The sequence below is a fragment of the Moschus berezovskii genome, chromosome 7, assembly GCF_049115385.1.
Source record: "Moschus berezovskii isolate FMDL1 chromosome 7, NW_MosBer_1.0, whole genome shotgun sequence".
Taxonomy (NCBI): Eukaryota; Metazoa; Chordata; class Mammalia; order Artiodactyla; family Moschidae; genus Moschus; species Moschus berezovskii.
The window spans coordinates 48,788,104-48,797,412 of NC_142466.1; positions in this window are offsets into that span (position 1 = coordinate 48,788,104).

A 9,309-nucleotide genomic window follows, 5' to 3' on the forward strand; every position below is an offset into this window, starting at 1 on the left:
AAACAATTTAAAAATTGGATTTTGCTTGACAATATAAGGAGAACAGAACTTAGTGCCAGCATGCCCCCACACCCCTTTGAGTTGCCCTGAGAACTGCCGTGACCCAGCCTATCTTCAAAGTCTTAGCTCTGCTGACTTTCAGACCAGCTGAGTAATGGAGAAGTGGTGCAGGGCTAGGGAAATAGCAGCATCCTTTTGCCAAATGCCTTGACCTGGGCCACTAAAACCTCACTAAACCTGTCATCTGCTAGAAGAAGCCTTGGAGAGAAACTGATCTGGGAGTGACAGATAAAGCCTCTGTTTACCAGCCAAATGACCTTGGGCTAATAATTGTACCTTTCTGAACCAGTAAAATAAAATGCCTTGCATAGGGCAGAGATGGGGATCATGTGAGAGAATTTATGTCAACAGTACTTGGCCACTGCCTGGCATACAGAATATGGTCAAGAATTTTTATTTCCTTCTCTTAATGACAGTAATAGTTACTGGTTTGTTTTTTTTTTAAATGCATTCCATATCAGAGTTATCATACATTTTCTTCTTTACAACCTCCAGAGAATGCATTATTATACTGACTTTTTGCTGGTGAGGAAATAATCTCAGAGATCCTCAGTGACAGCCAGAGCTGGTAAATGACGGGACTACTGTTAAAAGCAGAGCGTGTGCCCTCCCTCAGCCCTGCCCCCAGCAGCCTGCCTTCGCCTTTCTTCCCTCCCAAAGCCAAGTCTGGCCTTGCACTGTAGGCACTAACCCATGAGGTCTTCCTGAAAGCAAGGTATTTCTTTCCTAGTGAGGGATCAAGAGAGAATACAGGAAAAAGAATTATTTAATGTCCTGACTTCACTCATCTCGGGATAGGCAAGGTTACTGACTTTTAGTTCTCATTTCAGACTCCTGGCAGTTGTTTGCTGCCTCCCTGTCAGTGGAGGGAGCCAGGCAGTGATGCCGAGCAGCTTCAGTGATGACACACATCATGGCTTTTCACCCCATAGATGTTGAAACAGGGACAGGCCAGAAAGCTAATGGGGCAGGGAGTCGATTGTGGGGAGGCGCTGGAGACACAGAGCTTCTGTTAGGACCGTCTTGTCTGCCAGGAACCTGCTGACCTATCATGGTGTTCCTTCCAGCAGGGGTGTGGAAAGAGTCTGAGACTGAAGATTTGGGAACACTAAGTTCACCTTCAAAGTCTGGGGCCTTATGTTGAATGGAAGCAGTTTGGGCTGTAAGGTTTTAATGTTTTCTGGCTCAAAACTTGGATTATGTCATCTGTTCCCAATAGCCCTCGTCCTACTCTTTTGGTTGGTCTACTTTTTTTAAATTCTCCTTTAACCGTGGTCATTTCTGAAGATGCTGCCTATGTTCCCAGGATCGTGTATTTTCTCACAACTTTGGGGAGCTCAAGAACTTGAACTGTCACCTCATGCTGGGGTGTTCAAATGCCTCCCAAGCTGTCCCCTGAATTTTCAGTCCTTTCCTGGGCTTGCCTGCCTTGAATGTGACACCTGGACTTTTCTCACTCAATCCTCTACTTAGTAATACCCAGTTATTCTCCATAGCTCAAGCTCAAGCCTTCTCGAGTTGAAGTGGAGACCTGCTTTTATCCATCTAATGTCTTTAAATTAGAAAGAATAGCTACTTAGAGTGAAAACTGAGGACTGCTTCAATCAACTGAATTTACAAGGGGTATGACTTTCAGGAATGGGATGAAATACTGCATGGGTGGGGTCCACAGGAAGGCAAAAGTCAACCTGAAGGGGTTTCAGTAAAGGCAGGGAGAGAATTTACTTGTTGATCTAAGAAACCCAGTATTGAAGTGATTAAATTATAATGTCAGGAGTTATTCTTGGAAAGGGAGTCTTTAGTTGATAGCATGGAAAGTGTCACAGGCGCTATGTTTTTTACCTAAAGAAGGATTCATTTTTCAGAGGGACCCACAACCAAAAGTAATTCATTCTCTGACAAAGGATGTGACATTTTCTTCCCATATCAGCCAGGAGTTTGGTGATATCTCCAGGAGTGATATGTCCACAAAGAAAACGCTCTTTCTACAGTGCATGCACTGCTGCTAAAACCAGTGGAAAGCTCAGATTAGAGAAGCAGAGAGGCCCTGCCTCACACAGCCAGCCTAGGGTTAATGGAGATCAAGAGAAAAGCAGCCAGCATTTTTTTTTTCTGCAGATGATACTGAGAATTAAGAAAAACCTGACTTTTATAGAACTCAGTTGATGCTTTCTCAGCAAAAGACATTGAGATGACATGTTAGCAGCATCTATGAACTCTTCTGATAAGCAATTAGAACAGAGGAAAGTGTTCTCAGCCACACAGCATGGTACCTTATGGAGAAAAGTGTAGGTGGGACCAGAAAACAATTAGTCCAAGGCACACTGGTTATGTTCTAACCACCTGCTTAGTGATGAGAGCCTCAACACGGCTGTCATGAACCACCGGGTGTCCTTTTCCACTCAGTTATGTTTAAGAATGAATTATAAATTGTCCATAGTTTCTACCACAGCCATTGTCAGTAAAAGTCCTTTTGTTATTTTCTTTAAGCCCAAAATTCACTTTTTTTTCTTAATGTCATTGGATAGAAGTGTTTGGAATAGATGGACCCTGTTTGATTTTCAGGGGATCAAGGAAGGTGATCAGAAGATCACTCTTTTCAGCTTCTTTCCTTCAGGGTGCCACATCTCCTAGAGACAACTTTCATTTTACATGGTGACCCTCACTGTAAATATTTTAGCTGCCATGTGCTTAGTGCCTTCTCCAGAAGCTACTGCAGGTTTGTACTGTTAAGGACTGAATTGTGATCAGCCCCGCTGGTTGCTCAGAATGTGGCTGTATTTGGAGATAGGGTTTTTTTTTAAGATAATTAAGGTAAAATGAGGTTATCAGAGTGGATCCTAATCCAATATGACTATTGTGCTCAGAAGAAGAGGAGATTAGGACACAGGCATGCACAGGGGAAAGAGCATGTGAAGCTACAGGGAGGAAAAAGCCGTGGACAGGCCGAGGAGAGAGAACAATGAATGACCAGCCCTGTCCACAATCTGCTTTCAGACCACTAACCTCCAGAAGTGTGAGAAAATAATTTCTGTTACTGAAGACACTGGTCTGTGGTCCTTTGCTGTGGCAGCCTTAGGAAATGAATATACTCCCCTTCTGCCACCTCTGTCCATGATCCCGAGCGTGGGGGCCAGGACAGCTGTGTTTGTTAGACACACCAGAAAGGGGGAACAGATGAGAGCTCTGTGGAGCCTGAGCATCTGCTTCTGTTTCCAAGTCCCCTTCCACCTTCTCCTCCTGTGATTATCTCCCCAGGATGAACTTCCCAGACAGTTGGAGACAAGTTTCCTTATTCTTCGCCCCACCTCACACTTAAATGCCAGGAATGACACGAGTGGCAGAAATCAAGCTAGTCTGGCTATAGATTTGGCTCCCTTTTCAAGAAACCCACTTGAAAAAGATGAAAACTTCACAGCTATCCAGTCCATACGGTATGGAAGCAAGCTGACATCTTGACCCCTTGACAGTGGCCAATAGATGAGGTTTTATGAAAGTTTTCCAAAGGTTACACCAAAGCTGAACTCAGAGAAGGCAGGCCTCTGGATGCCAAACAGTGGGGTTGGGGGCAGAGTTCTTTGCTGATCTCCGTGAACTTAGGTGTAGATTTCAGAGGTCTTAGAGAAGGAAGGCGATAACATGATTCCATCCTACTATAGTTTTTCAAGTGAGCTTTGAATAAACACTAGGTAGCAAGGAACAATGAATTCAGGCGTTTTTTTGCTTTTATTTTTTCAGTTCAGTCGTGTCCGACTCTTTGCGACCCCATGAATCACAACACGCCAGGCCTCCCTGCCCGTTACCAACTCCCGGAGTTCACTCAAACTCATGTCCATCGAGTAGGTGATGCCGTCCAGCCACCTCATTCTCTGTCATCCCCTTCTCCTCCTGCCCCCAATTCCTCCCAGCATCAGAGTCTTTTCCAGTGAGTCAACTCGTCGAATGAGGTGGCCAAAGTATTGGAGCTTCAGCTTTAGCATCAGTCCTTCCAATGAACACCCAGGATTGATCTCCTTTAGAATGGACTGGTTGGATCTCCTTGCAGTCCAAGGGACTCTCAAGAGTCTTCTCCAGCACCACAGTTCAAAAGCATCAAGTCTTCGGCGATCAGCTTTCTTCACAGTCCAACTCTCACATCCATACCTGACCACGGGAAAAACCATAGCCTTGACTAGACGGACCTTGGTTGGCAAAGTAATGTCTCTGCTTTTTAATATGCTATCTAGGTTGGTCATAACTTTCCTTCCAAGGAGTAAGCGTCTTTTAATTTCATGACTGCAATCAGCATCCGCAGTGATTTTGGAGCCCAAAAAATAAAGTCTGACACTGTTTCCACTGTTTTCCCATCTATTTCCCGTGAAGTGATGAGACCAGATGCCATGATCTTTGTTTTCTGAATGTTGAGCTTCAAGCCAACTTTTCACTCTCCTCTTTCACTTTCATCAAGAGACTTTTGAGTTCCTCCTCACTTTCGGCCATAAGGGTGGTGTCATCTGCATATCTGAGGTTATTGATATTTCTCCTGGCAATCTTGATTCCAGCTTGTGCTTCTTCCAGCCCAACGTTCCTCATGATGTACTCTGCATAAAAGTTAAATAAGCAGGGTGACAATATACAACCTTGACGTACTCCTTTTCCTATTTGGAACCAGTCTGTTGTTCCATGTCCAGTTCTAACTGTTGCTTCCTGACCTGCATACAGGTTTCTCAAGAGGCAGGTCAGGTGGTCTGGGATTCCCATCTCTTTCAGAATGTTTCACAGTTTATTGTGATCCACACAGTCAAAGGCTTTGGCATAGTCAATGAAGCAGAAATAGATGGTTTTCTGGAACTCTCTTGCTTTCTCCATGATCCAGTGGATGTTGGCAATTTGATCTCTGGTTCCTCTGCCTTTCCTAAAACCTGCTTGAACATCTGGGAGTTCATGGTTCACATATTTCTGAAGCCTGGCTTGGAGAATTTTGAGTATGACTTTACTAGCGTGTGAGATGAGTGCAATTGTGTGGCAGTTTGAGCATTCTTTGGCATTGCCTTTCTTTGGGATTGGAATGAAGACTGACCTTTTCCAGTCCTGTGGCCACTGCTGAGTTTTCCAGATTTGCTGGCATATTGAGTGCAGCACTTTCACAGCATCAGCTTTCAAGATTTGAAATAGCTCAACTGGAATTCCATCACCTCCACTAGCTTTGTTCGTAATGATGCTCTCTATGGCCCACTTGACTTCACATTCCAAGATGTCTGGCTCCAGGTGAGTGATCTTGCCATCGTGATTATCTTGGTCGTGAAGGTCTTTTTTGTACAGTTCTTCTGTGTATTCTTGCCACCTCTTCTTAATATCTTCTGCTTCTGTTATGTCCATACAATTTCTGTCCTTTATCGAGCCCATCTTTGCATGAAATGTTCCCTTGGTATCTCTAATTTTCTTGAAGAGATCTCTTGTTTTTCCTATTCTGTTGTTTTCCTCTATTTCTTTGCATTGACCACTGAGGAAGGCTTTCTTATCTCTCCTTGCTATTCTTTGGAAATCTGCATTCAGATGCTTATCTTTCCTTTTCTCCTCTGCTTTTCGCTTCTCTTCTTTTCACAGCTATTTGTAAGGCCTCCTCAGACAGCCATTTTGCTTTTTTGCATTTCTTTTCCATGGGGATGGTCTTGGTCCCTGTCTCCTGTACAATGTCATGAACCTCCGTCCAGAGTTCATCAGGCACTCTATCTATCAGATCTAGTCCCTTAAATCTATTTCTCACTTCCACTGTATAATCATAAGGGATTTGACTTAGGTCATATCTGAATGGTCTAGTGGTTTTCCCTACTTTCTTAAATTTAAGTCTGAATTTGGCAATAAGGAGTTCATGATCCGAGCCACGGTCAGCTCCTAGTCTTGTTTTTGCTAACTGTATAAAGCCTCTCTATCTTTGGCTGCAAAGAATATAATCAATCTGATTTCGGTGTTGACCATCTGGTGATGTCCATGTGTAGAGTCTTCTTTGTGCTGTTGGAAGAAGGTGTTTGCTATGACCAGTGCGTTCTCTTGGCAAAACTCTATTAGCCTTTGCCCTGCTTCATTCCGTGCTCCAGGGCCAAATTTGCCTGTTACTCCAGGTGTTTCTTGACTTCCTACTTTTGCATTCCAGTCCCCTATAATGAAAAGGACATCTTTTTTTGGGGTTAGTTCTAAAATTTCTTGTAGGTCTTTGTAGAACCGTTCAACTTCGGCTTCTTCAGCGTTACTGGTTGGGGTATAGGCCTGGTTTACTGTAATATTGAATGGTTTGCCTTGGAAACGGATGGAAATCATTCTGTCGTTTTTAAGATTGCATCCAAGTACTGCATTTTGGACTTTTTTGTTGACCATGATGGCTACTCCATTTCTTCTAAGGGATTCCTGCCCACAGTAGTAGATATAATGGTCATCTGAGTTAAATTCACCCATTCCAGTCCATTTTATTTTTAATTTTTTTTTTAAATTTATTTTTAACTGGGGGATAATTGCTTTACAGTGTTGTGTTGGTTTCTGCCATACAACCATGTGATTCAGCCATGGGTACACACACGTTCCCTTCCTCTTGAACCTCCCTCCCCTCCCCACATCTCACTCCTCTCGGTTGTTCCAGGGCACTGAGTTGAGCTCCCTGAACTATACAGCAGCCCACTAGCTATCTGTTTTACATATGGTGATGTGTATGTTTCAGGGCTACTTTCCCAATTCGTCCACCTTCTTCTTCCCCCACTGTGTCCGCAAGTCTGTTCTCTACATCTGTGTTTCTATTCGTGCATCTGTGTCTCTAATAGATTCATCAGTATCATTTTTCTAGATTCCATCTATATGCATTAATATACGATATTTGTTTTTCTCTTTCTGATATACTCCACTCTGTATAACAGGCTCTACATTCATATATGTCAGTTCAACTGACTCATATTCATTCCTTTTTATGACTGAGTAATATTCTATTGTATATATGTACCAATTCTTTATCCATTCGTCTGTCAGTTGACATCTAGGTTGCTTCCGTGTCCTGGCTATTATAAACAGTGCTGCAATAAACATTGGCGTATATGTGTCTTTTTCAATTATGGTTTTTTCAGGGTATATGCCCAGTAGTGGGATTGCTAGGTCATGTGGTAGTTTTATTCCTATTTTTAAAGGAATGTCCATACTACTCTTCAGAATGGCTGTATCAATTTACATTCCCACCAACAATACAAGAGGGTTCTCTTTTTTCCACATCCTCTCCATGAATTCAGTTTATACAATGGCAAGAACTTAGGCTAGGTTGCCAACTAAATTTTGATTGCTTGTCCTAAAGGTGCCCCCAACCAGGGAGTAAAGGTGCAATTCCATTTGCCAGTGCCCCAAAGCCAGAGATGCCCAGGAACACGCCTGCAGCTGAACTGGGTAGGGTTTTTTGGCTCATTATATTGAGGGAGACTGCACACCTGCAGGAACTGTGGCAGTCTTGGGAAGAAGATTCCAGAAGGTTTATATTACAGGATTGGAGCTAGTGTTAGGTGATTTGGATGGGTGGGGGGAATTCAAGGACAAAGGGACTGAGTGTTATCAGGAACTTGGGGCATTTGTTTGACTGAGTACCTTAGTTTTTCTCTGGAACACAAGGAGGCCTGAAGCAGGGGTAGCTATGATTGGAAGGAAGGCTCGCTGACAAGCTGAGGTGAGGGTAGCTGATTATTTTGGTGGCGTCTGCGCCTCATTTCTGTCTACGCTCAGACGTGATTACTGAGTGGATTTATTTTTGTCTCATTTTATCACAGTGACAGAATGACTTTGTCTGACATTGTCTCTAGCCACACTCAGTCCTGTTTGCTTCTGCCAGGCCTGCCGTCTGCTATCAGCGCCTGATTTTGTCTTTCTCACATGGCAGGGATAGAGGAGGCTCCTCAGGAGTGTACCCCACTAGATGGGGATTGGAGCTTCAAAGAGGGACAAGATGTTCTCTTCAGACTTTGGCTTGAATCTGCTCAAACTCACAGGCTGTTAAGAAAAATGAGGCCTCTTTTACTCCAAATAGCAAGAAAAGAATTTTAATCCCTCAAAAGTTTTAGGGCAAACCCCTACCCCAGGCAGTGACAATCTGAAAGATTAATGTTAGCCTATTGATCCTGGAGCCCTTCCCATGTCATCTGGTCTAGCTGCAAGGCCTGTGCTGTAGGTGAACTTGAGCATCTACAGATTAAAATTATGATTTTTCATGTTACTTGTTAAAAATATAACTTTCTTCTTTAAATGCATTTGAACCAGTTCTAATGAGGTGGATGAAACTGGAGCCTATTATACAGGGTGAAGTAAGTCAGAAAGAAAAACACCAATACAGTATACTAACGCATAAATATGGAATTTAGAAAGATGGTATCGATGACCATATATGCGAGACAGCAAAAGAGACACAGATGTAAAGAACAGTCTTTTGGACTCTGTGGGAGAGGGCGAGGGTGGGATGATTTGAGAGGGTAGTGTTGAAACGTGTATATGATCATATGTGGAGCAGATTGCCGGTCTGATCCATGAGACAGGGTGCTCAGGGCTGGTGCACTGGGATGACCCTGAGGGATGGGGAGGGAGGTGGGAGGGGGTTCAGGATGGGGAACGTATGTACACCCGGGGCAGATTCATGTCAATGTATGGCAAAAACCAGTACAATATTGTAAAGTAATTAGCCTCCAATTAAATAAATTAGTTTACAAAATATAACTTTCTTCTTTTAAAGAAACTGAACTTTACATTAACTGTTACTTAACTAAAAAAATGATTGATATTACATTATAGAAAGCTTATAAAACAAAGAAGGAAAAATACCCAATCCTATTAATTACTGTTATCCCTTTTATTCCTACTATCTTTTCCATGTAGATTTAAAAAGTTTTAATCACACTGCACACAGAATTTCATAATTTTCTAATCTTGATCCCTGAGTTGGGAAGATCCCCTGGAGTAGAAAATGACAAACCACTCCAGTATTCTTACCTGAAAAACTCCATGGACAGAGGGGTCTGGCAGGCTACAGTCCATGGTGTCGCAGAGTCAGCCACGGTTTAGCACTAACGCACTTTATAATGTACAGTTTTACCTTACATCTATACTTCTCTATGTAACTATAGATTTTTTAAGTTTTTCTTTTTTTTTTTTTTTAAAGTGAGATATAATTGACATATAACATATTAGTTTCAGGTATACAACATAATAATTCAAAAATGTAAACACTGTAAAATGATTACTGTGATAAGTCTAGTT